The sequence below is a fragment of the Mesoplodon densirostris genome, chromosome 2 (assembly GCF_025265405.1).
Source record: "Mesoplodon densirostris isolate mMesDen1 chromosome 2, mMesDen1 primary haplotype, whole genome shotgun sequence".
In the NCBI taxonomy this organism is placed as follows: domain Eukaryota; kingdom Metazoa; phylum Chordata; class Mammalia; order Artiodactyla; family Ziphiidae; genus Mesoplodon; species Mesoplodon densirostris.
This window is the reverse complement of record NC_082662.1, coordinates 123,580,571-123,608,145: the sequence shown is the minus strand read 5'-3', so window position 1 is coordinate 123,608,145 and position 27,575 is coordinate 123,580,571. Positions and strand designations below refer to the sequence as shown.

General features: G+C 45.8%; 1 protein-coding gene across 2 annotated transcripts in view; it reads right to left on the bottom strand.

Moving 5' to 3' along the window:
• PBX1 (PBX homeobox 1) overlaps positions 1 to 27,575 on the bottom strand; it is a 285,383-nt gene that overhangs the window by 60,667 nt on the left and 197,141 nt on the right. The window lies entirely within an intron of this gene.

The window sequence follows — 27,575 nt, the reverse complement described above, 5'->3', positions numbered from 1 at the left end:
CTCCGCAACGGGAGAGGCCACAACAGTGAGAGGCCCGCGTACCGAAAAAAAAAAAAAAAAAGCTCCCAATGTACTGTTTGGCTAAGTCTCAAATTACTTGCAATATGGCATCTGAGCAATGGGTTGGGAAAAGAGAGGAATTGGAGGAGGAGAAAATGCAAGGAGAAATTTGCTTTGTTCCCCAAGTTAATTATATCCCATCATATGAGGTACCTAGCATAGTCAAATTGATGGAGGCAGAAAGTAGACCGGTGGGTACCACGGGCTGCAGGGAGGGCGGGGATAAGGAGTTTGTGATTAACCGGTACAGAGTTTCATTTTGGGAAGATGAAAAGAGTTCTAGAGGTGGATGGTGGTGATGGCTGCACAACAATGCGAATGTACTTAATGCCACTGGACTGTCCTCTCAAAAATAGTTATAATGATAAGTTTTAGGTTATGCATATTTTACCACAGTGAAAGAAATTTCAAATCTACAAAACAAAAATAATTATAGCAATGTAATTTTCACTTTCATCCCCAAACTGCCAAATTTTAATTCAAGGAAAAGCACTTCCTTCTTCATTTCTAATTTTAGATTTCTGTGAGGTTGTGGTTTTACACTCATTGATTTTGTAATATTCGATCAGCCTGAATTTTCATCTCCAAAATAATCTAAGCCAGGCAAATCCAGTTAATTTGGAGTGAAGTGTTAAGACCTCTCCCCTGGACTAGGGATTTCCATCTCACCACATTGAGATCAATCTGTTCCAGGTGATAAGAACTCCATCCTGGTACAAACAAGGGTGAGGTCCTTTTAACAAGCTGTCTCAGGGATTCAGAGAAGCCGGTATTCTGATAGGATGGAGGAGGCTCAGCTCTGTTAGAGGCTGCTTTTTGTTAAAACACCATGACCATTTGCGGGGGATGAGGGGGTGATTTCGACTGAAAGAGATCAAGTGATTTAGTAAATCAGCAGAAGAGCTAGGCAGTCTCTTTTTACTACCTTCATACAACCTGCCATAAAGTAAATCACTCATCTGAGCCCAGTTTACTTGTCAGCAGCCAAGTCTTTGTTGAGAGCGAACACGAAAAGAATTTCCAATTAAAAACAAATTGAGGGTAGGGAAGGAGGAACATGATTAAAGACAGAGGAGAAGGCGTCCCATGCTGGTTCACATCTTGGGGATGGAGATGGCAGGGTCTACGCGGCCTGGTGGGTATGTGAGCACTGGCGCAGCCAGAGAGTCCAGAGCTGTTTCCAGCCAGGATGCATCTGGTGAGCACCACAGGGACGGTGCCAGGTGCAGTTGTCTCCTGAGCCCTAGCAAGGCAGCCCCACGGGGCTGTGACAGGGAAGGTGGATCTGAGCTCAATCCGAGGGGACATGGAGACATTCAGGACACTTCATCACGTATAATACCAGCGTAACTGCTGGCTGTGTCCACATGCTCCTGGCTTCTAACAGGCATGACAAGAAGCAACCTTGGAAGTTGTTTCAAAGGAAAGCCCGATTCCTGTGCTAAAAGGAAAATGGCAGCTTTGCTTTCATGAAACAGGAGACAGTCAAGTGGAAGGTCAAGCCACGTGGACCAGGGGTGGCAGTTAGGGACAGGAGGATTAAAGGCACAGGGTAGGGACACGTGCCCCCCACACCCCATGAAGTAAGAAATGACAGGAGGAGGGAAGGGAGGACGTGGGGAAGGCAGTTAGCTGGGGAGGGAAGAAGGAAGTCCACCCTGACGCACAACAAGCCCACACTTCAGGACCCAGGTTCTCCTCTTGCATCTGAATTTTTAATATTCTGCTGCACTAAAAGAAAATTGCTACATTGTTAATGGCACAGGTTAGGGGATCCTGGAGGTTTATTTTGGACCTTTTGCCAAAGAAATCCTTCTTTTGTAATGGGAAACTGTCCCTTAGATCTTAGAATAATAAAGATTTAGTCATGTTATTCAGTTCCTTGAATTTATTTACTCAGATCTACAAAGTCCTCAGAAGAACATATCACCACTAACAAAGGTTTCCTTAAGAAAGGAAATGAATGCAGTGACCATTTCCTGAATACCAGTCCCTAAAGGTGCGGAAAAGAATGTGACCCCCCAAGCAGCTGGGCTTAGAGCCCAGGAACCCCTCCTTCCTGGCCTGTACAGCCCAGTGAATTCTACCAGGTGAGGGCATTTACGTGGGGTTTATGGATGTTTCCCCAGTGAATTTTATTGAATGAATTTTAATTACTTTACCAACGAAAAATATCTATGGGCCATTTACAAATGAAAAAAGAAAAAGAAGATCAACTCTGAGCCATTCTGTAATTGTTGCACTTTTGCTTGATCATTAAAAAACTGGTGCTGAGGCAAAACTTGACACTAATATGGCCAGTGTATCCCAGAAGAGGCTGCAAACTTCGGCTGACGGGCAACCTCCCCGAGATGCTGAGGCTGCTAACACCTGAGCCAGGCAGTGATGCCTCCAAGTGCTTCCTCCTCACCACTCTGTAACAATCCTTCCTGACAGATCCAGCACTGACAGATCTTGTAATGGTTTCTGGTCGCAACAATGTTAGCAAAGCAAAAAATAATCATGTCATCTTAATGGTGAAGACATGCTTTCCTAGGGCTACCTAAACACTGCCTTACCTGAGGTGATGATGAGCATCGTCAGACAGCACCTGTGCCTAAGACTGACCTGCTCACCCCATTAGCTTGCTCCTCTAGCAAAGTTCAATTCGTTATGAGAGGAGAAAGAGAGGCAAAGAGATAGGCATGCACAGACCAAAGTGCTGGTACTAGTTTTTCCAGGTACTAGGTAGGTGACTAGGTGGGCATGTTACTACTAGTATTTCCCATGTGCCCAATATTTACCTCTGAAAATATTTTCCCTTCCCAGCCTCTCTCAGTTGCACCCACGCCCATGCCCCACTTTTTCGTTTAAACAATCAACGGGAAGCACAAAACGTCCACACAAACTCTGTACACCTACCTAATTAATATTTTTCTTGGTCTTGAAATCTAACTGGTTTTAAATGAAATAAGAAAGGAAATTGCTAAAGCTGGCCAAAGACACTGAAAGGATACAGCATAACCCCCCTACCCACCAAAGAAGTTCCAGGACTATCACAGAGGGTAAAGCCGTAATCTATACTGACTCTTTTTTTTCCCCCTCAGGTGTGAAAGATACATTTAGCCGGGGGAAAAAAAAACACACACGCACAGTAAGAGTGTTATCATTTCTCTTAGCTTTTATATAATTTGATGAATCCTGTAAACAAATACTCTTCAAAAAGAAATTTGGATTCACTAAGATTTCATATAATTGATTTCTAAATGTGGCCAAGAAGAAACTGGTATGCTAGAAATACAATGTACCATAACATCAGTGTTGCTTGCATTTATACTCAGAGTTCAGGACACATAAATTGGCCCCAAACCAGAGATTTGAAGAAAATAAAAGAACAGAAAAGTGTGGGAAAAAAAAAAAAAAACAGTCTTCTCCAAATTACACCCTTTAAATTATACTCAAATGATTGTGAAAATAGAAATTTCAGAGTATGTGTCAGATCCACCACCATAACTACACACACACACACACACACACACACACACACACACATACACAATATAAGCAAAAGAAAACTTTCCTCTTCCACTATTTTACATGGAAGATTCTGTTTCTGAGGGTCTTGGGCTGTGTATGTGTGCTGGGCAGAGGCCCGGAGGGACCAATAAACAACACTGCATGTACAGATTTCTGCCCAGAAGGAGCAGCATCCGAATGTACCACTATAAAAATGGGTGTTGGGGCTTCACAACAGTGAGAGGCCCGCGTACCCCCCCACAAAAAAAAAATGCGTGTTGAGATTCACTGGTATGAGAAACTGTTCGGCCAGGGAGTTTAAAAAAAATCCCACCAACATTAAATAAATAAATGAAAAGGCTGATATGTCTAAGCAGAGTGATGTTACCTATTTACTGCTTGAAGCCGGCACTCTGGCAAGTAGGAGACAAAATGATTATTTAAAAGCTCCTTTTTTATCTCTGTGGCACCATGCAGGTCTCAAATGAACCTTTCGCCAGGACACCAGATATGTTAACACTCACCCTCCAAGATCCAATTTCAACCAGCGGAGCTGTTACCTAATCCAGCAACCATCACATATGATCAGGTTCCTGCTCCCCTGATGGGTGTCCTGCACTCTCCCTAGCCCCCGCCCTGCTATGCTCCCCACCCAACAGCTTTTACTGAAACAGGTTTTAAAGGGAAAAATCCCCTGTTTATGCCAGTATATACAGGGTTTTAACAGTCAGATCTGTACACTTCCACTACCAAAAATGAAATCAACTGCAGTGGATTTGCTCTCCACGGAGGGTCACCCCAAAAGATATTTAACCCTTTTAGTAATCATTCTTCAGTAGAGTTTCCTTCTCATAAATCTAACCCCTCATGGAAGAGACCGGCCAAGACAGGTAAGTGATGTATATAGAAATTGTCACATGCCCTTTCAAAAGCACCCGATGTCACAGTCTACCTTGCTGCCATCACTGGCCCTGGGGTTCTTTGGTGAACCTCACAAGATAAGGAGGCTGTCAGAGCACTGTCGGAGCTGCTCTCACAACTGGTCTCCTGCTGTTCTTTATTTATTTTTCTTCACACAAGGAGAAAAACAAACCAAACCCAAAGGCAGTTTCGAGATCCTTGGCAGGAGGGCCACGAGCGGGTTGTTTCGTCCTTGGCTGAGCTGTGACATGGATCCGGAGCAGCTCCAGACAACGCCCACTAGAGGGCACTCTTTCTTCACCAAGGACTGGTTGGACTGGGAGGGTCCGGCTGTTTCCTGTCCCAGGTTATTTCAGAGCTGGGGAAAATGCCCCCGCTTAGATTCATACTTCCACGGGTGGGGCAGGCAGCAGGGGAGGAGGGCAGATCTACGGAGAGGGCTGTCTTCAGATTCGGACAGCAGTCCAGGGACCCAAAGCTGGGCTGAGAGATAGAGAGAGATGATAGAGATAGACAGCCAACAGACAGGCGGTTTGGGAAAGGGCATAAGGCGTTCTCCCCAGGATGGGAGCCCTCACACTTTCTGGCCAACCTCTTTGCTTGATTTAAAGGCACAAGACTTAACCCCCACGCAGTTGTTCCACTGTCCACGAGCTGTTCTTCAACACACATGACCAGGAAAGCTGGGGGAGGGAAGCTCTGCCAGCCTCACCCCGAGCCCTGCTCTGCCATCTCCCGGGGGGTCAGAACTTTGGACAGAAGTACTGGGACAGCAATCCGTTGTCCTTTCATTTTTTAGAAATAGAGCAAAGTGCCTGCCTCCTGGAAATATCACAGTTAACACCTTTTATTTGTTCAGAAAGTACTTGTGTGCAATGAATTGCATCACCTTATAAAACATGAAGAAATATTCCAAACTTAGATAGTAGATAACTGCAGATTACAAAGGCAAAGTAATCTCCCCCAAATCAAAGCAAATGGGACGGGGCTTCCCTGGTGGTGCAGTGGTTGAGAGTCCGCCTGCCGATGCAGGGGACGCGGGTTCGTGACCCGGTCTGGGAAGATCCCACACGCCGCGGAGCGGCTGGGCCCGTGAACCATGGCCGCTGAGCCTGCGCGTCCGGAGCCTGTGCTCCGCTAAGGGAGAGGCCACAGCAGTGAGAGGCCTGCGTTCCGCAAAAAAAAAAAAAAAAAAAAGGGACAAGCCACGACTAGAATCTAGGTCTTCAACTCTTAGTACAACGTTAGGATTCTGACTGTCACAAATGGTAGCCAAGTGGATGTGATTTCAATTCTGCGTATGTGTGCATGCATGCACACACACACACAAACGCACACACAAAATGTCTTCTGCGGCCTAGGTCATGACTGACACTCTAGGCAGAAGACAACCAGATACGAGGTAGGGAAGGAAGTTGTTCCTACTGACTTCTTAATTTCTTTACAATTTCCTCCAAATCTGGTCCTCTTCAATTACTTCTTTTGGCCAATAGGACCATCATGATTAGAGCCACTGAGCCGTGTGATAGAATGCCCTCTTCCATCTCAGCCAGAAAAATCCTATTTCAAATCTCAGCTCAAAGTCCTTCTCCATGAAACCCACCCAGACAACAGCTAAAAAGGAGCTCCCTTGCCTCTGAGCCACCAGGGCAAGTACTATCTACACCACAGCCACAGCACATCTCAGAACAACCAAGGTCACACCTTCTGCCTTGCGAGCAAGGTTGTGAGCTTCTGAAAAGCAGTGACAACCTGTCCTACATCTACGTATCCCCACTATGACCACACAGAGCCTCTGGCACTGAGCAGCTATTCAAGCATCTCTTAATATATGAGAAAGAGGGAAGGAGGGAAGGGTGCAGGACGGTACTCTCCGATGATCTCTGCCTCAGTCCACTGTCCTTGGCGAGGCAGTTCCTTATATAGGCTCTTTCTCCCTCTGGTCCAGTTACAATTTGGACCAGAGTCAGCTGCTAGTAGAAGGCCTTTCCCTCTGTCACCTCTTCCACCCCCACTTCAAAACCCTGTCAAATCAGCCTGAAAATTCTAAGTAAGCAAATCTACACAGTCATTAACCCAGAGCCTCCAGAACGCACAGCCTGGTATGTCCCCAGTAACCCAACATTATCCACGATGAAGGCTCTGGGTTTTGGGGAGAGCCTGGCACATGACTGGTACCTGGGGAAGAATTCCTGGGAGGGCTGACAGTGGCCCACAGTGAAGGGGCCACACATACCATGTGACCCAAAATGAGCCCTCTGAGGAGTGCTCAGTTCACTTACGTTACTAACTGCGTGCCTCTAAGGTGCCAGGAATGAGGTGGGTGCTGGGATTTCCAAGAATCATCAGACATGGGCTCTGGCTTCAAGAAGCCCAGGGCTTAGACTCCTCTAGTCCCTTCTTGCACGCTACACCAACTGCCCTGAGGCCTGTGGTGGGAGCATCATGTTGTCAGAGTAGGTGGCTGGCAACCAAAAAAGTCCCAATGGGTACACACCCTCTCTTCCTTCCTACAGTTTCCTTCATTTCCCACAAGCACACTTGCCCCATATAAGGAACTAGCTTGAGCTGAAAAATAACTACGACATAATTTGATTCTTCTGAACCAAAGGTGGGACCGACATCTGATGTTAGTGTCTTGAAGCTTAGGGTAATATGTCCCAATGTTTTTCACCCCTTAATTCTCAACCCCTTCATTTGTTTGATGGACAAGCGTTTTTGTGTGTTTTGAAGAGTCTGTCCATCCAACAAATGGAAATGATTTAACAATGTGATTTCCTGAATTTTACAAACCAGCATTAGAGATAGCTGCCAGTCAGTGCTTCTGGATGGCATGGAAGACGAGTTACCACCTGAGCGGAGACCATCCAGCCTAGGTGGAGATCTCTGAGGCTACAGTTGCCTGGAGCAGCTTTGTCAGATGAGAAGTCCAAGTTCATGGAGACTTCAAGTGTGACAGCCACCCTTGGACTATCAGCTGTTTGTCTCTTAGCCCTTTAGAAGCTTAGGGACACCAAGGTTGGGACCCACGGGTCTAGGGTTTTCTTATGGCATCACCAGGGGTTTAGACATGAAGATAAGATGTCTTCTAGGCCTTTCAACTTTTTGTCTTGGTTTGTTAGGCAGGTAGACCAAGCAAGGAGACTTGAGGGCTTTAGTCAGTTGACAGCAAGACTTTGAGATTCCTCAAGAATTTCATCCCACAAATATTCACTGAGCATCTCCTATGGTACCAGGCACTGGTACCTGAGTTTCAAAATAAAATTGGTCGAGCAGGGACCTTAATGATACACTCATTTTTTCACACTTACCATCCACTACTACGTGCAAGGCTTTCTGAGAAGTTTTAGGGCAGGAGGTGAAAATACAAATATATGACACTCTCGAGATGGTTTTACATATTTTTGTTGTGGTGGTGGTGGTTTATATTTTTGGGTCTTCTTTAGAGAAACATGCCTTGCTTTTCTTGTCATCCTTTTTTCTGGGCCAGGCTTTGGCAGCCCTGGTCACATGCATTTTCTACTTCTCAGGAAACACTCGGGCACGGATCCCGATCACACGTCCCCTGCTTGGCACACAGAGCCTCCTGGGCCAGCTGGCAGACAGCAGGCTCATGTGCTGGGCAGCAGACTCCTGCCTTCCTGGACAGGTGCCGGCTGCCTGGGTAAGGGGCATTGGGCCTTAATAGCTCTAGCTTGGACTGCTGCTCGGGGAACCCCTTGGCCTAAAGAGTTATTGCAGAAGTTGGTAGGAGGGCATGACGTCACACTGGCCTTGGCCTCAGACTGCCATGCTTAAAGGGGTGAGAAAAGAAGAAAAGCTCCCCGGGGAGGACCAGCACAGGGTGTGAGAGGCCCAGACGGCACCTGGTAGCCCATGATGCAAGAAACGGTTTCCTACCAAGTTGTACATAAAAAGCATGAGAAATTGGGAGCCATTGGTTGGCGGCTTGCTGTGCAATCCCAGAGATGCAAGCTTCTCCCTACAATGGTAGCTCCTCAAGGAAGTGACCACAGAGAAAGAAAGAGAGATTTCTCACTATTCTCTTGCCTTAAGATGAAAATATTCTGTAGCTTGGAGTCTCAATTAGGCACCTAGCACATTGCCTGCAAGTGCTAATTCATGACAGATTTCCTCTCCCATTAGATTTCAATATCCTCCCAAAGCGTAAGGACCCAAGCCCTCTTCTGTCAGCTCCATAACATGGCACGAAGGAAGAACACTGGTACAAAGCCAGGTCCAAGGCTCCCACTGCATGACCTTGTCTCCCTTAAGCTCAGTTTCTTTATCACCCAACAGTCAATAATATCAACCACACCATGATTCTTATTAAAGGATTAAATAAGGTTATTTTTACAAAAGCACGTGTCCGTGCTTGGTAACTGGTAGGTTTTCAATTGTTGGTTAAATCTAAATCAATTCCATCGATAAAGGTCCCTTTGGGAAGAATAAGAAAGCAAGATAGATTTAGAGTTAAGAGTTTGGTTTTTATATGTTAGGAATCAGCAAGGCAGAAGGAACCAGGCTAAGTTAATGAGTGTACAGACACACACACACACACACACACACACACACACCCTACCTCACTGTGCTGTGCTTCCAAGGCAAGCTCAGACTGACACCATCAAGCCCAGGAAATCGATCCTCAGCTCAAAGAATACATTTCAAAACGTCGTCTTCTTTTTTCTCCTCTTTCCCCCTCTTTATGTTCCTTTCTTGCTATTCTTCTTCCAAGCACATTAAGAATCCCACTTCCTCTGAAGCCTGATGTGTCCCCTCTTTACAAGAGCCCCTGGCTTTAGTCTACCTGAGCCAGAAAGCATCCTGACCTCACATTGTAAGATGCAATCCTCCTAGAAGGCTGAAAAGACCCTTCTGGGAGCCACTCAGCTCTGAAGCAATCTCACCTTGTGTCAGACAAGCTAGCCTGGATATCCTCTTTAATGGCTGCTTTCAAATTTCCATTAAAAAAATAAATTATAACCAGAAGGGAGCAAAGATTCTATTCATGATCAAGGTTTGAAGAAATGTGTTTCAGTTTCGACTTTTGGGTGGGATTCAGACCTCACAGTCATCCCTTTCTGCCGGGGCATAGAGAAACCCCACACTCAAAATATTAAGATAATTGGATATTGCCACATTTGTATCATGTGTGATCTTATCTTCTTGACATCATTCCGCTGTCTTAGGACTACGAATGCTTTTCTAGCTCCTAGTGACTAGCAGTGACTTGCATATTTTCAAGTTCAATCATAGCAGAATTATTTTTTTTCCTCCAACCTTCCAAACGATTTCCTCAGAACTAAGTTTGAAAAAAAGAGCATTTTGTTCCCACAAAAATCTTTCCAGTTTTTGAAAATTACAGAATAATTCAACGGCAGGGTTCCTAATACAATGTGCTGTTGATTTTGAGGGGTCCTTACAGAAGACAGTGATAACAGCTAACTTGCTCCATGATTATTTGCAATTCCACAAATCAGAAGACGCATACTTCTACTAATAGTACACCTTCATCCTCTGGAGGAGGCTTACTCTCTAACAGGTGGGAAAGGGACACCTCTGCCAGATGACCTCCACAGACAGAGGTGTGCAGACCAAGGACAGAGGGATGTCATTACAGTTGGCAAACAGCAAATTCTAGTCAGGGTCAGACACAGGGCCTAGAATCAGGAAATGAGGTGAGACATTCTGGCTGTCTCCATCCCTTTGGCCTCTTTAACTTGGTCCTTCTACTTCTCCCTCCATTGGAAGACAATTTCTTTGAATCTATAAGAGGAAGGAAAAGACTTGCTGAATCTCAGGACTACCGTTACCACTGCAACTAACACTGATAATAATAAGGTCACTTCATGTATATGTGTGCTTTAACTCTACTAATGTTTTCTTGAGATATGAGATGTGATGGAGCACGTGTCTCTCTCCTGTATGGGACCCAGGAGAGGGGAAAGCTAGGAAAAGGGCCTGGCAGAGAGTTTTGGTACAAAGATGAAGGAAAAGGATGCTCTGCTGGTTTCTTCCAACACATTCCTCTCCATGGACACAGAACACTGATATTTAGTTAAGTTCAGGGTCACTGGGAGGAAAAACAATTTCCAGGTTCCCTTGCAGCTAGATGTGGTCATGCCTCCAGTGACAAAATTCCAGTTAGTGATAGATGAGTAGAAGTAAGACATAAAACTCCTAGGAACATCCTTAAAAAGAAGAAATGCCTTTCTTGCCGCTTTCTCTCTTCTCCTTTTGCTACCTGGAACATGAATATAATGGCTGGGGCTCTAGCAGCCACTCTGGACCATGAGTTGACCTGGGGAATAGAAGCCACACTAGGGAGAGAAACCAGATAGAAGTTCTCATATCCTACAGACCAGTCTGTGGTCACCTTCAGACTATATGAAAGTAAGAGAGAAATAAACTTGCATTTTGTTTAAGCCAAGTTGTCTTGGGAGTTGGGGAGGTTTTTGATTTGTTTTATTTGTGTTTGGCAGCTTAACCAATCTAAGCTAATAAAAGCTATTAAGAAAAAAAGAAGAAAGAACTCTAGAAGGCAGAGTGATTTCTTGTTGGGTAGAATGTTACAGAGGAAATTAGAAAGAGGCAGATTTAATAACTAGAGGCAAGTCACAGAAAAACCTGAGTAGCCACTGGGGAGAATTTCTCTCTGCAAAAAAAGAGAAGGTTTAGAACGGACAGAAAAAGCCTTGATCCTTAGAGGGGCCTCTCTTGGCTACCACTCAGGCTATTAGCAGAAGTGGGAGAAGATCTGGGAAGCCTGGAGTTTGGAGCAGGGGAAGGAGAGGCCTCCTGGTCAGGGTGTTGGATGGCCTGGAGGAGTGTAGTCTGAACCAGGAAAGAGAGGGGTGGGTGGTGAGGGGTGGCTGTATGTGGAAACCAGCCAAGAGTACTCTGCCGCCTCTGTGATGAAGGAAGCAAAGTGGGGATTCCATCTTGACCAGAGGAAAGCTAAGGCAGACTAAACTGTCATCCTAGAAGCAAATGTAAGAGCAGGAGCAATATGTGAGACCAAGTTCTAACAGATGACTTTAGGCTGCTGGAACTTGCCCACTTACATACAGCTTGTATTGGGATATTTTCCTTACACCATAGTAAAATAATGTTTGTACTCTAACCAGCCTGCTGGGTTTGCCAGCTCCAGAGAACTGGAAGAGGAACACAGGAGAAGGGAAAGAGGAATCCCAGTGCAGCCCACTTAGAGAAGAAATCACCTCCATTCGCTTTGGTGGTAGCAGAAATTCCCCAGCGGAAGGACTCTGGTCTATTTATGGGCATCCCAGGTCCATTTCAAAACACCTGCCAATTAGCTTTCCTTTTTCCATGACCACAAACAACACCTGTGACCCCAGACAGTCATCTCACAAATGTACACAAGGTCAGTCAGGGTCCTTCAGGGAGCGTATGTGGATGATCCATCACCACTCTTTATAAAAACCACCCGAAGCACATGTCTTGCTGCTAATGAGTCACTGGTGTCATTCTCAGACACCAGGGGCTGCAGAATCTGCAGGCAAACAGGCTACAGGAGAAGCAAGAGGCTTTTTCTGCTTCTCAGAACTTTCTGAGTAGCCTCTGAAAGCACCAAGTCTTTTACAGATAAGGAAGGTTGGACGGCAGGACAGCCTGCTAGCTGTGTCTAGAGTCTCATCCTGGGCAAGAGGATGAGAATGCTGAATAAGAAATGCTGGTTGTGGTGGTGGAATGGGGGGAGGACACTGAGATGATGAGCTCCAGATTGCAAAACATGCCTTCAGTCATCACTAGCCTGGTCTCAGCATAAAAGAGGAACATGTCATGGGGACCAAGAAAGGTCTTGGCTTAAGAGAGGCGCGACATTTCTGCTTTGGGGAAGAGTCCATGAAGCCATCATTTCCAATCTTTCCCATCTCAGCACCTGTGCCTTTCCTTGGGGAATGAGCTCCGCGGTGGCTCTGAGCTCCTGGGCTGTCCTCCGTGGTGTCCCCTCTTCCCACCAGAGTCCACGTGGCCGAAATCTCGAAAACATAAACACCTGGCAGTCAAATGGGTTTAACTTTTCTTGCACTTGAGTGTAAGCATTCAAATTCTACCCTGAGCAAGCATTCTCAAATGCCGATTCAAGTTGCCAGGGGGACATCTTAAAGGAGAAGTCGATTTCAAGTAAATGATTGAAACTTATCGAAAATAATGTGCTACTTAGCGTCTGCGGCAAACATCCTGGCAGGCAGTGAGGGGAAGCAGCACTGAAGCAGATGGGAACGATTAGGCTCTGATTTTCAGTCGGGCTTTTTCTTGTTGGTGTTGCTTTTACATCCTGGTAAAATCAGGATGTCGGGGAGAGAAGAGAGAAGCGTTTTCTGGACCATTCCTTCCTTCTGTGTGCTTGAGATGGAGCCCCCCCTCCCACCAAGAACTCTCACACAGGAGGTGCCCTCCCCTGTGGGGAGGTACGGTGGTCATCATGACCATCATTATCAAAAAGCATTTAGCACCACAAGGCACTCGCTAAATACATCAACGGTTGACAGAGAGACAGATGATGGAGATCTTAATTTTCCTTTAAAGATCTGCCTCCCTGAGGCTGGGCCTTATTTACTGTGGTTCTTACTACACTTATCTGAAAAGGTATCTTGTTTTCTCTTCTACTGGGTGAGCCGGTATCTCTCCAACCCACAAAATATCTCTTAACTGTTCCACCAGGCTGATGTTACCATGGTCCTCCTCAGGCCCCTCAACGATGGTACATCACTGGCAAACTGCATCTATTTTGCTGAGGACACTGAGGTACAGAGTGCTGATTGCCCAGCAAGTTCCCTGCAGTAAAGAGAGGAGACCCCACCTGTCTCCACTTCATCAGAGGCCCTTACAGGGTCTCATGCTCTTTGGGGTAACAGATACACAGTCATCTCAGAAGCCAACTTTGCTTTTCTCTTTGGGAGCTGCTTGCTTTCCAGTGACACTCTGACTCTGCCAGACTGGTCATGTCCACTTATGTCTAGTGACAGCCTTACAGCTCCGTTAAAACAAAAATCTCTCAGCCTGCACAAAGTGTTGCCAGCCTGCACAATTTCACCAACAAGGACCCAGGCTGGTCTCTTGGTCAAGCAGTCACTCAACAAACATATGCCGAGTATCTACTCTCTGCTGGGTCCTGTATTTCAGCTGGAGAGACTCGACCAGAAATAAGAGAAGTCTGCAGAATCATGGGGGAAAGAGAAGCACTGGCTGATAACACAAAGTGAAAGTAATAGGTGTGTGGACAAATGGTACGGGAGCCATGGAAACAGGGATATTTTCTTGTGGGGGAATGAAAGTTGCAAAGCAATTTGCCAAAAATAAGCTCATTTGCTTGTACTCTCACCTGAACAATATGGGGTATTATTAACCCCTTTATTCAGATGGGGGAATGGAAGCACAGTAGACTCAGAAGGGCCCATGGGCACACAACTAGTTCTGCAGTGGACTCACTTCCAGGGCCTTCCCTCTACATCCCAGCTGCCTCCAATCTTAGCCGGGCTGGTAGCAAGCAAGGGCCGGCGCCCTGAAGAAAGCACAGGGCTGACCCAGGACGCTAGGGCCTGAATTAGTAGCTGGCAATTTTCACAGGTTGGAGGCCAGTGTGAACTTTCATGCTGCCTTTTGCAGAATTTCATTTCCTCTGCTCTCCTGAACCAGCCTAAACCAAGAAAAGCTACTAACAACACACATGTGGTTTTCCCAGCTTCAATGCCCTCTGCCCTATTATGTCTTAAAGTAAACCGAAAAGTCACAGAATTGTTTATACACCAAAACCATCAGTTTGCAGTTGTGCAAACCTTTTTTTTTTTAAGCTGAATTTGTCTTCACTTCTTGTGACAGGAGATGTGGAAGTGAAATTTAAGGTGCTGTGGTGTTGCTGCTTGGTAATGTGTGGAGATGGGTTGCTGGTACATGACCTTGGTTTGAAGGTTTGATATCACACAGTAGGAGACACCCTCCAGTTCCAGGTTCTGTTCCCAATTTGCAAAGCAGAACTGCAGGGCCATCTCTCTGCCTTCATATGTTACCAAATGACACTTAGACTCATAGAAAAATGAGGAGAGAGGTTCTTTGACGTCCTCCAATGAAAGAAGCGCTTATCACTTGCATCAAGACGGTTGAATGTAGTCTTCTCTCTCTTTTTTTGAAATTAGACAGAGATCGTTCAAGTCTTGTTTATAATATGGGGTATGAATGTGGAATAAAAGCAAAATTAAAATGTAAAAAATGATGGCTGAATGTGCATATATATATATGTGTATATATACATATATACATATATATATTCATTTTGCCTGGAAAAAATTAAAAAGTTATAGAATTATTCTCAGCCTTTCCTTCTCATCTTCAAACATCTCAAACCCGTTATGGAATCATGACAACGTTAGGAAAACAGGTAGCTAATTTAAAAATTCTGTAAACCAATGCAAATTCTGTGCATGCAGTTTCCCCGAAAACCGACTTTGGTTCCTGGAACCCTAAGGTTCCACTAACCTCCATGCAAGGCCAATTATTTGGATTATTTTGGCATTTATTAACTATGATAGTAAAGGCTGTTTTAAAAAAGGGATGGGGCGTGGTGGCATTTGAAAGTGGCCGATGTAAGCCCTATACAGGGTATGAAACTACTACTTGGGCTTCCCTGGTGGCGCAGTGGTTGAGAGTCTGCCTGCTGATGCAAGGGACGCGGGTTCGTACCCCGGTCCGGGAGGATCCCACATGCCACAGAGCGGCTGGGCCCGTGAGCCATGGCCGCTGAGCCTGCGCGTCCGGAGCCTGTGCTCTGCAACGGGAGAGGCCACAACAGTGAGAGGCCCGTGTACCGCAAAAAAAAAAAAAACAAAAAACTACTACTTAGTGCTAGTTGCCACCTAATGGTTATGCAGGGGTGGGTGGACCTACACTCTTACACTTTTAAATTCCCTTTTGTTTTCCTGCCCAAATCTAAATACTTTTGCTACTTTTGCTGCTGGTCTTAAAACACAGGACGGCAGCAACACATGTAAGAGACAGTTGCCCAGCCTTGAAGTGACAGGGATGGAAAGAAATATGAACAGAATAAAAAGCAGAGATCTTCTTAACTGCTCTCTGCCTTACTGCTATTCATGCAGCTCTGTGTTTGGTAGGACCCTAGACTCTCAAAGGGCATTAGTCTGTGCTTATGTCCCGTGAGAAAATGCTCACAGCTAGTTCTGTGGTCAGAGGCAGAGTCTCTAGGATTGCAGGATCACTGTTCATTTCTTCACTCTAAAATAATCCTGAGATGATCTCAAAGATGCTAAGGTGAATTTCAAGGTATGGCTTTCCCAGACAATTACTTTTTGATAGCCAAGCATTTACTCAGTTCATGTGTAGAAGTGGAAAGACTCCATTACTTGCCCCTCCATCATCTAAGTGACAGCACCCACACTCTCCCATATACACACTGGGAACATAGGACCCCAATCCTGGGATCTCGTGTAGACACCCTGTCTTAAATTTTAACTGAAATTTAGAAGTTCAAGCCATGCACACAATGATGGGTATACTAAAGGCATAGGTTTATCATCCCTTAAAATTAAAGGAGAAAAAGTTAATCAATGCATGTCAAAGAAACTTTTCATTGCTGAAATTAGACTTAAAACTTTGCACTCGCTTTCCACAGCTCTGTGTTATTGTACAACAACCCTCTGTGTGGTTCCTTCTGGATTTTTCCTAGGAGTATAAATTAAGTCCCGAAGAAAAAGAAATCCCCCAAGGGGGTACAATTTATCCATTTGGAGACTATGCGGATCTTTAAAAGACATCGATTTCCCTAGAAAAGGTAGAGAGGGAAGGAGAGATAAAAGAACTCTCAAGATGTTTGTGGACCAAGAAGCATTACCCTGGGAATTCCTTGGAGGCCCAATGGTTGGGACTCCTCGCTTTCACTGCCGAGGGATCTCTGGTTCGATCCCTGGTCAGGGAACTAGGATCCCAAAAGCCATGCAGCACGGCCAAAAAAAAAAAAAAAAAAACCAAAAAAACAGAAGTTACATAGACCAGATGCCCAGTGGTTAGGACATAATACAGTGGCCCCTCCTCCTAAATCATATGTCACAGTGTCCTTCCTAACATGTGACTTGGCTTTGCGGTGTTGCTGTCCTGCCTTTAGCTGGCCATGCCCTTTACATCAAAGGAAACATCCATGTCTCTGGGGATTTGGAGTCTCTGCTTCCTGGAAAGAACAGCAGGAAAGGTGCATGAGAAGGAATACACGTGCGGTGAGCTATGATAAACAGCTAACAATTTATATTTATTCTTGGGTGCAGCTCTTCTTTACTGAAATGCAGTAATTAGGTTATTCATTCATTAAATCAAAAACATCATTCCTTGAGTGCTTACCATGTGCCAGGTAGGACTGGGGACACAGAAATAAAAGACAAAATGCCTGCCCTAAAGGAATGGATGGTTTCATGGAGAAAAGCTGACAAATAAATAGAGCATTAAAATGCCCTGGTGTGGAGGAAGTTTACCCTCCAAAAGGCCTCTGCTTGTGATATGATCACAATTAAGCCATGCTGACATTCATCCTAATTTCCTTACTCCAGCAAAGGCTGTCACATATTCAAATACACAAACAGACACCAACATATGCTGGCGCAGTGGTGGACCAAGGCCAGGGACCAGGTGTTCACATTTACCTGTAACTGTTTCAGCCTCACCTCATCCCCACGCCGTTAAGTGCAGCAACTGCTTGCAGGACTTAAACAATTAAGAGCCACTATTAAACAGAACCTCAGCTCCGCATCTGAGGACACAACACCCTACCCTCTCTCCCTGAAGAGCTGCTTCAGTGAACAGGGTGTGGGTAGGGGGACCCCGAGAGTGCAGCCAGCATCCATCACACCAACATCCCCCGGCAGACGATCGTAACAAATGCACTTCCTCCTCTGTGAAGAATTAGGGCTTCGTAGCCTGCACCCAAGCCACAAGCTGCACACCAGACCAGAGACGGGCTGGGAGGGAGAGACAAAGGTGGTTTCAAGGCTTTTGTGGCTTTGAAAAAGAAAACATCTCTGAATGTGAGAAAGCATTCAAATGGTCTCCGCAGGCAGCCTGGCCCTGTGGTTGGGCACTCTTGGGTCTGTGGCTATTGAGTTCACCTCAGGCTCAACTTCATCCCACCGTATTCCTCTCTCACTTAGCCCTCGAGACACCCCACCACTGGGATGGCCCTGCAAACCTCATCAGAAACGTGAAAAGTCTGGGGCAGTGATCTTTCACCCTTGATCTTTGACAGGGCGTCCTGAAGGCAAAAGTCTCAGACTCTTAAAATCTTATCTGGTTCCTTCCGGTACCAGAGAAGAAAAGTAAATATTTAGCCACGGGCGCAGAGGTTGGGGGAACAGCAGCTGTAATTAAGACTCCGTTTCTCACCCCTCCCAGATCGGAGGTGAAGCCTGATCCCCGCACCCCTCCTTGACCCCTCTATGCAAGCTTACCCAGGGCAGTAAAGCACAGCCTCCAACCAGCAATAATTCCACATATAAACAAGTCTTGCTAGGCATGAAGCACACACCAGACAGTAATCAGCTTATCTAATAGAACAGGCCTCTTTTCCTAACGTAGAGGAGGATTAGCAGGCTTGAATTACAGCCGTGAAGTGTAATCAAGCCCTGATCGACACTGGCAAAGGATACTGTATATTCCTGCTGGGCCTCGGGTTGTTGGCGCGATGTGGTATACCTACAGGGGACGGAAAGGAAATGCTTGCGATGGTAATGACTCTGGAGAAAAATTAGATTAGAGCTGGTGCCCATGGCCTCCCTTTACCCCTTCCAGTCTTTGGAAGGTCTTAAAGTTACTGCCTTTGAACAGATTTTGCAGGTCCGTGAAAAATATACTCTCCCCCTAAATCGTAACCGAGGGCGAACTCCTCCCTCGCTTTTGGTCACAGAAGCCACTTCAGCGGTGTCTGTGACACAGAGCCCATGCTGTCTCTAACCACAGTGAGGGCTACAGCGTGGTGCTGTGCAACTCACTGGGGGGCGGAGGGGCAGGGTGGGGACACAGCTGACGCGGAAATCACAAAGGAATTTGTACTGGGCCTCAGAAGTCCAAGGACATCTTGATAATTTAAGAAACTCATTCTCACTTTGAAGATGCCAAACCAACCCAAAGCAGCTAGGAGCTGCCTTTTCTATCGCCCGCCATGGAGACTTCTCATCTCATTTGGGAGGCCAGCATTTAATGCTATGCTTGTGAAAAGGACATCTTTATTTCGTAAATTCCATGAGAGGAGACAAAAAAAAAAAAAAAAAATCTGAATTTGTTGAAGCTTCCCAAAGGACCCTCTACCTGACTTAAAAAGGAAAACATCTTACTTAAAGTTTACTTTCCCTTGCTCTGTCACTTCTCTGTGAGGAACTTTCCATCACATCCTCTTCAGAGCAGCCCTCTAAGTTCAACAAACCAGTGGCCTTCTCTTCTAAAGGATAAAGAATCACAGCCTCCTCTGAAATTCTTCATCTGTCTTGCCACCTAGTCTTTTCTCCTATTCATGTTTCTTAAAGATCAAAGAACCAAAGTGGACATAACATTTTAGTAAACTGCCTCCACATAGCATGAGGAATACTAGGAAAATCACTTCCTGACCTTCCTGAGTCCTGGACCTCCCTCTCGAGGTGGATCCACTGCACTGACCCTGCAAAGATGCTGGTCACCTCTGCCCTGCCCCCAGAGGTCCCTCGCCAGGCCTGCTTCTCTCTCATCCAACTTCACCTCAACTAATTCGTTCCAACACCTGCTTTTCAATGTGTTTCCAACACCTAATTCTTTCTAGTACACTTAGCAGGTGTCTTCATGGCGACTTCATGAATGCCCTCTAGAGATAATCCTCAGGTGAGGAAGGAGAAGCAAGGTGGGGGGGGGGGTATAGGTAAAGGTTGTAAAATGATGTGTGTGGACCACTAGTCCTGCCCTTCCCATCCTCTTCCTCACCACCTTATCCCTTAAGACACAAACCCCCCAAATCACTCTCCACACTTAAACACAACGTGGAGATCCACAGCAGAGATGTTTAACTCTGGTCTCTGACACGAAATTTTGAGGCCAAAACTGTCAGACTCTTCCACAATTGATAAGTGCATAAAACTAATGCTTAAAGCAATTGAATAGACTACAGTATAACCTCCAGTACACATGAGATACACATGTGCCTGTAGGTAAATGCTGAGTTGAGTGGTTTCCCCAGTTCTGTCTATCAGGGTGCAATCTATCCACCAAGACCTGAAGATAAGAGACAGCGTCTTTTCAAGGGCAGTGTGTGGTAACTGTATTTAAGAGCTGGGTCGGGGAAGAAAAGAGCTCTATTCAATGAGGGACATGTGCTGAAGATCCTCTGAGAGATGAAAATTCATTCCAAGACGCAACCAAAATAATTCTAGGATTCAAAATTGTGCTGCCAACACAAAGGCTGAGAACCACTGCTCTTAGTGACACAAAGCCACCAAAGGCAAGAAGGAACCAAGCTCTATCGAGAATGTCCTTGGTGATGAGTTAAGCTGACCTCACCTGACGTTAGCTTTGATAGCCAAGGAACAGTTAGGGCTGAAGCCTGGAACTGGATGTGATCAGATCCGAGAACTCAGACACTGAGTATGAAACGCCTCTCTGGGTCTGAGTCAGCGGCATCTCCCTCTCTGACAGGCCCCACCACTTACCTTGAGCTCGGTGTGCACTCAGGGGCTGTCTCAATGATCAGTGCCGCTAGCTCAGCTCAGACTTCCAGCCAGCCACTGTGTCACCTCTGGGGCCCTCCAACTGGCCTTTCAAACCTCATTCTAATATCTCCACCCAAAATAGTGTGCAGGGCTGCAAAGTATTGTCCCACCATGCCAGCCCTCTTGAGGGGTAGTGTGGGCAGGGGAAGGGGAGTGGGCAGTGCTGTTCACGGGCCATCCTCCAAGCCACACGTCCAGTCTCTATTATAGCTTTCCAAATTGATATGTGATCCTGATAACGAGTTACTCTTTGCACCCAAGTGAGTTAGCACTGTCTGCAAAATGGGCCCGTTGCCTCTCCCTTCCAGGCCTGGTGTGAGCTGTATCGACACACTCCCCCCCAAAGCCCTCTCAAATTTATTTTCCCAGCTGACATCTTATATTTTCCCATCAACAAGCATGCTGTCAGAGTGGCTTGTCAGTAGTGTTGCATCTTTGGCTAGGATTTAAAATGTCTAAAAGGATTTTAAACCGTATGTTCTTTTAAATACAGACTTCGTTAAATTAAAAAAAAAAAAATTGCTTCGCTGAGCCCCAAAGGTCTAATGGCAAAGAATTTGGGTAGAGTAAACCTGTTACAAATTACATCCTGTGGGGGAAAGCATTGCATAATTAGAAGGTGTTGCTGCTGTAGGCATCTGTCTGTTGAGTTTCCTATCTGTAGCTAAAATGAATCTCGCAGCATCTTTCTGCTGAGTTTCCTATCTTTAGCTAAAATGTATCTTGTGACAGCCACCAGGTGCTTTCGTGAACAAGGGTGATCAGACAGAGGCACAGCTTGAGTGCTTGAGATCAGTGGGGTTTTTCCTATTCTTGGGGTAGGGCCCAAACTTGAATTCAGCCCTACCTTGCCCTACACAGATCTCGGGTTTCTACATTCCATTCTCCTTCCCTCATGTTCGCCCAGCCCCCCTTCCGGCCTGGAGGCCCGCTGGGTCTCAGGCAGACAGGTCTGGCGGGGGCAGATGGGTAATTTTTCCTTTCAGCTTTAATGGCTGCTATTAACAATAAGTTGCCCTGCCCTACTGATGGCTCAACTTTCAGCTTTTTCTCTGATTGCCTATGAGTAACACTGTGTCACATGAGCTGTGTTTAACAGAGGTGTAATAAATGCCAAAGAAGAAATATTACCCAAAATAAAAAATAGTTTGTCCCCGTGTGGCCAGGATCTCATGACTCACAACAATGTTCATTTCAGCTTCCAGCATAATTTCCATTTGCATTTTTTTAAGGGTCTCCGGGGGCTTTAAAAAAGCTGTTTAAGAGAAAAGGCAGAAAGACTGTACTGATCGTCAAGTTTGGGGATTTCTGCGCTCCAGAAAAACAATTGCTGCCTGCACACAAGAGACAGACTGACAAGAGACAGACTGACAAGAGAGGAGAACCCTATGGACACATAGGACAGAGAGAGGCAGGCAAGAAGCTAATTACTGATGGTCTGCCTTTGGTGAAAGACAGGCTGACCTCCTTGGTGTGGTTCAGAACATGGGCTTTGGCGACCAGGAGAAAGAGATGGAGGAAGGGAAGGCTGGACCCCCCTCTACCTCCCCCCGCCACCCCGCCCTACACACACACACACACAAACTCACACCCTCGGGGCAAGAAAGGTATCAAGTTCTCATTTAGTTGCAGGAAAACTCTGTTCTCCTTTTGATAATAAGCAAAAAATACTGCTATGTTTTTCAAATAGTAGCTGGTTAGAGCTATTCCGATCCCGAAGGAAAAAGCAATAAAATCTGAAATCCCCTGGTGGTCCCTTGGTTGAAAACGTGGGCAGGAAGTATTCCAAATCCTCAAGGTTTTCAGGGAGAAGGAAGATGGAGATGGAGGGAGGGTGGAGGAGGGCTCACAGAAGGCCTGGGAGTGAAATGTGCCCCTTGTGTGAAAGCTGGCGTCTTAAGGCAACAGGATCAAGAGGTATCTACTTTTAAACTGGCCTTGCCTTTGAAAGGGATCAGCTAAACGCTGCCCACACAGCCGTCTGGAATAAGTGGATGCGTGAGCCCCACTGGTACTGGCCTAGGTCTCCTCACCTCCTTCTCTGCACATCTCTCCTGCCTGTGTCATAAACGCCAAATCCTCACTGTGCATCTGAGTAAGGGGATTTAGAGACATCAACAGTGGCACTTGACTTCAGAAAGGCACTCTGCTCAGTTTCTGAGCCGGCAGTGTTAACTGGTAGAGATGGTGATGAGCTCCAAAAGTTACGGCCCAAAGAAGAGATGGGCAAGTAGTATAACTGCCTGGCCATACCCTACAGAAGGCCCAGGATGATGGTGAACCCACATAAATGCAGAACGCCTGCAGGCATCGTCTGCAAGACAATCCGGGCAATGAAGCGTGGCAGGAAAAGGGAAGAGAGTGGCTCCAGCCTGCCTTGGTCACTACAGGAAGGGCATACCCACCAGACTGTGAGGCCGAGGGCAGCTGGGGCACAGGAGGTGACTCGAGTGATTGTATTGAGTGATTGTAGTGATGCCACAATCAAGAGGTGACTACAGGGACTTCCCTGTGGTCCAGTGATTAAGACTCGGCGCTTTGAATGCAGGGGGCCAGGGTTCGATCCCTGGTCAGGGAACCAGATCCCGCGTGCTGCAACTAAGACACGGCACAGCCAAATAAATAAATAAACAATTTTTTTTTTTTTTTAAAGAGGTGACTGCAGAAGGAAAAGCACTGGTTTTTAAGTAAGATCGATGTTAGTCTGCCACTCTTGATATTTGTGATCTTGGGCAAGTCATTTTACTTTATTGATTAAAAACCATAGCTGGGACACAGAGGGTTCCTTAGGTCATTTTTAAAGGTCTCAGTTGTTAAAAGACACGTCTCTGGAAAACCAGCCATTGTCTAAATGGGAAGAGCTCGTCAGACAGCCTTTGAACAGATTCGGACGCCTTTTCTGCTATAGCGCTTTACACGTTACCAAGACCTTTCATGTTATCTCACCTACAGTATCTCATCTGAGCCTCACATCCATCTTCAGAAATTGATCTTGGATACCCACTGTTTTGGAAACTGGCTCAGAGAGGGTGAAATCAGCGCAGGTTTAAACAGTTCATGCAAGTCCAGTTCTTCAAAGTCCAGGCTCTTTGCACAATCCTGGGCTTACGCCCTGCTATTCGGAGAAGCACGGACTGTGTGTGTACGAGCGGGAGGATGTACTGGTGTCACGCCAGTTACCATGTTGTGAGCTGGAGTGGGGAGTACAGAGGTAGGGAGGTGGAGTAGGTGCAGGCAAGTGGAGAATGTGGCGAGATACATGGACACTGACTTTTCTATCGGCGGAAGGCAGTGGGGCAGGCTGGCAGCAACTGGACCCAAATCCCTTTCAGTAGTTCAGCGTCTCATCACTTATATAACAATTATTCATAAACCATTCCATTTTGTGCCACGGTAATAAAACTTGGCTCAAGGTCCACATTTGGTTTCCTGAATTTCCAACTCAGACTCTAGCTTCCTGGTTATAATGATATTATTTGCATTTGTACAACACACACAATACCTCATCTGATCCTTATGACAGGACCAGTTCTATCAGGCCCATTTAATAAATGACAAAGTAAGACTCCATTATGCGAGAGATAGAGAGCATGACCCAGGTGCTTTAATTAAGGGCAAGGTGTTTTCTTTCTTTCTTTCTTTTTGCGGTACACGTGCCTCTCACTGTTGTGGCCTCTCCCGTTGCTGAGCACAGGCTCCGGACGCGCAGGCTCAGCGGCCATGGCTCATGGGCTCAGTCGCTCTGCGGCACGTGGGATCCTCCTGGATCGGGACACGAACCCGTGTCCCCTGCATCGGCAGGCAGACTCTCAACCGCTGCGCCACCAGGGAAGCCCGTGTTTTCTTTCTTTATAGGGTCTTCTGAGCCTAATTCTTTCCTTGCTTCACACTACCCCTCTCAGGGCCTGAGTCAAAGACGGAAAGGCTTCTGAAGTTAAAGAGGATTGTGTCTTCTGCTCAGCTCTGTAGGGGCCACAAAATGAAATGAACCAGAGTACAGTTCCACAATCTGGGCCAGTCTCATTCATTCAACCTCTGTGGGATTCTTCCTGATCCCCCAAACTTTAAGCCAGCAAGTTCGAGTCATTAGTAATGGAGTCCAACACGTATGCAAGTTGAGGCAACGGACCTGATGTTTAAATTAATTTGAGCGGAATTCTTAAGGAATGTGCTCTTAACTCCCGCAAATAGGCTGACGATACTCAGGGTCCGAGGTGGGCGAGTGAGTCAGAGTGGAGTGGCCAGAGAAAATGACAAGAAAGTTAAGTTGGTCTGCTGGAGGAGTTGATATGCTTCTCGCTTGACTGTGCCACACTCAGCCCAAAGTGACTGTCCTTGCTGGCTGGAACCCTTCTATCGGGGACCACTGGGTTTCACACAATGGAGAGGTGATGTGGGTATAAATCCAAGTCACATTTCGGAAACATTTAAGGGAGTAAAAGCTAAGCTATAAAGAAGTACTCAGCCTCCACAAGGACCTAGTGGATATTGACAGAGTCCCCCCTCTGGATGACAGGGTTCCTGCAAGGTGGAGAGGTTGGTTTACTTTGCAGGCCCTATTCTCTACATCTCTGGCTTCCTGTGTTGGAATTTCAAATAGGATGGGTTATCTAGTGCATGAGGAGAATACAGCTCTGGACTTAGCCTTTAAGTTCTACCTCTATCACTTACTGGCAGGGAGGCCTGGGCTGACATCTTGGAGCTTCTTTCCTCAATTGTAAAATAAAGTTGGCAGGGCCCTCTGTCTACAGTTTTGGTGAGCCCCTAGTATATGGCCTGTGCGAAATAAATGTTCAGGTTTTTTTTTTTTTTCCCTTTTCATGTCCCTTTTGATGGTAGGATTCAAAGAGTACTAAATTTTGGCTTAGCCTGTCCCTGAATGAGAAAAACTGTCTTTGTTAAGTGGGCACATCCACTGATGTGAAGAAAAAGGGGGCCAAAAAAATATATATGTATATACATGTATAAGTAGAAGAAGATCAAAAAATACCCTCCTCCTTCAGAAGATATAGAGTTAAACCACATTCCGGTTCAACGATATGAGTCCTTCATTTGAAATCTTGTTCTATTTAAATACCCTGTGGTTTTCACAGCAATTTCATGTTTTACTTAATTGTCCAGAGTGGCAGATGTGATTTTTGTATAAGTTTCTATCCCATCTGTTTTTGTGCTAGAAATATATGTGGAAGGTGCTGGGACTTCTACATAAGGATGGGCCTTATCTACACTTATAATAACATGCTTACGAACTTGAAAATGAACCCAATCTGAGCTGGCAGTGAGTACAGAAGGCCCATTTTTTGACGTTTGTGCTGCCTCCCACTTCTCCATTCTCTCCTCTGCTCCAGATTAGAATTCTTCAGGAATGACTAATAGAGATATCTTTCCTTATGCAATGGAGAGTTAACACGTTCCTGGTACATCTACACAGACAAGCAGATGCAAGACACCACCTCCATCCTGCACCCTGTACGCTGCTCCTTTCCAGCCCCGACGTGGGCATATGCCTCCTCTCCACTCCTGTTTAGGGGAGCTCTGATAAAGCTTCTAGGATAAAAGGTATTCCTTGTATTCTAAGCCGAACCTCCACACTGGGCTGGATTTCTGGGCAAGAGACCTGTGCAGTCACACAGGGCCCCATGTTCGGAAGGTCCCTGCATTTGGTTTAATGCTCTGATGTCACCATCTTGAAATTCTTAATAATTTTTGATCCAGGTGTTCACATTTTTGTTTCGCTCTGGGCCCTCCCCCCCCAAATTATATAGTCAGTCCTGCTTCAAAGTATATTTTCTTATTAAAAACTATTTTGTAGTCATGGAAGCAACCTAAATGCCCATTGACAGACGAATGGATAAAGAAGATGTGGTACATATATACAATGGAATACTACTCAGCGAATACAACCCATTCATAAACTGGAACCCACTGATAGGGAATATTGAACTCTAGAAAAGCCTTTACTTTTTATACCCAAACGGGAGTCAGAAGACTTGGGACAAGGCCACGTCTCTGCGTCTCGCTAGTGGAGTGACCTTGAACAAATGTGGTTCCTCTTCTCTCTTAGCCCCAGATTCTCTCATTCATTTCTTTCAGAACCCTTCACAAGCCCAGGGAATGCTTGGAACAGGGCTTGGTTGGTGTTCCTTGTCTGCAAAACGGGAATGATGATGACGATGATGATGATATTAATACAAATAATATCTGTACCTCAATAAGAGAAGAAGTGAGGATAAAAGAGATCAGGAAATATAAGTGCTTAGAAAACTGTAAAGTGCCAGGCCAGGCAGATATCATGCTTACACCTGCAGATGATCATACTTTGTGTTTCTACAGCCAATGCTCAGTACGGCTGCTCCTCTATGGTCTTCTCTTTAGCCCCTTCATCCAGCCACCCTTAAGGTGTCCTTCTAGGTTCTGTTCAACTCTGCATGTATTAGTCTCCCCCTTCTCTGCTTCTGGATATCTTCTCTGAATGAAAGCATACGGCTCCATAGTTACTGTTGATACCCTACAAGTCACAGGTTTATTAAAAATCATCGTGGCTATCAGTTGTTCCACATACTGTTTTCTCATTGCCTCTGAGAGTTATCCGTCCAAGGGCTGGGACCACATCTTACCCTTCTCTTGTACCCCTACGGCATTTGGGACTTTGCTAGGGGCAGGGAACAGGTTCATAAATACTTCCTAATTTAATCAAACAAGGTAAGCAGAGTCAAGGAGGATAGCCCATAAAGCCATTACCATGGTTTTGCATAACAGTATTTTAAGGGGCATTTCACATCCTGACGGTGTATCTGACTCACAGTGACACAAGTTTCCATGGTACCCTGGAAATGAGATGGTTTTATAATCAGACGAACCTAAGGTATATTCTGACTCCTCTGCCTCTTATTAGCTGTCTGACTCCGGGCGAGTTAGTTAACTGCTCGAAGCCCTAGTAAGTAAAATGGGGAGAGTCACATTTATCGCACAGGATTGCCATCAGATTAAAACGAGTTAACGTGTGTGAAGTGATTAGACTAGCTTGGCACGCAGAAGGCACCCAATAAGTGAGAGGTGCTTTCTCCCTGACTTTTACTAGGTGAACTTCATTTTGAACAGTTATGACCCACTAGCTGTTTGCTTCCTCCTTCCAAATCTAGCACCGAAAGAGAGCCATTATCAGCAGCCAATCATCTTCCCAGGTGAGGCCAAGTTCCCCCTTCCCTGTCCAAGTTTCCAAAACAAATCAGAGCAAACAGTATCCTATTTTCTTCAATCAGAAAAAAATAATTAATGCTCACCCTACTGCACATGTGTGCTTGCGCATGCACACACACATACACAAACCTGCACGTATAATGCACCCAA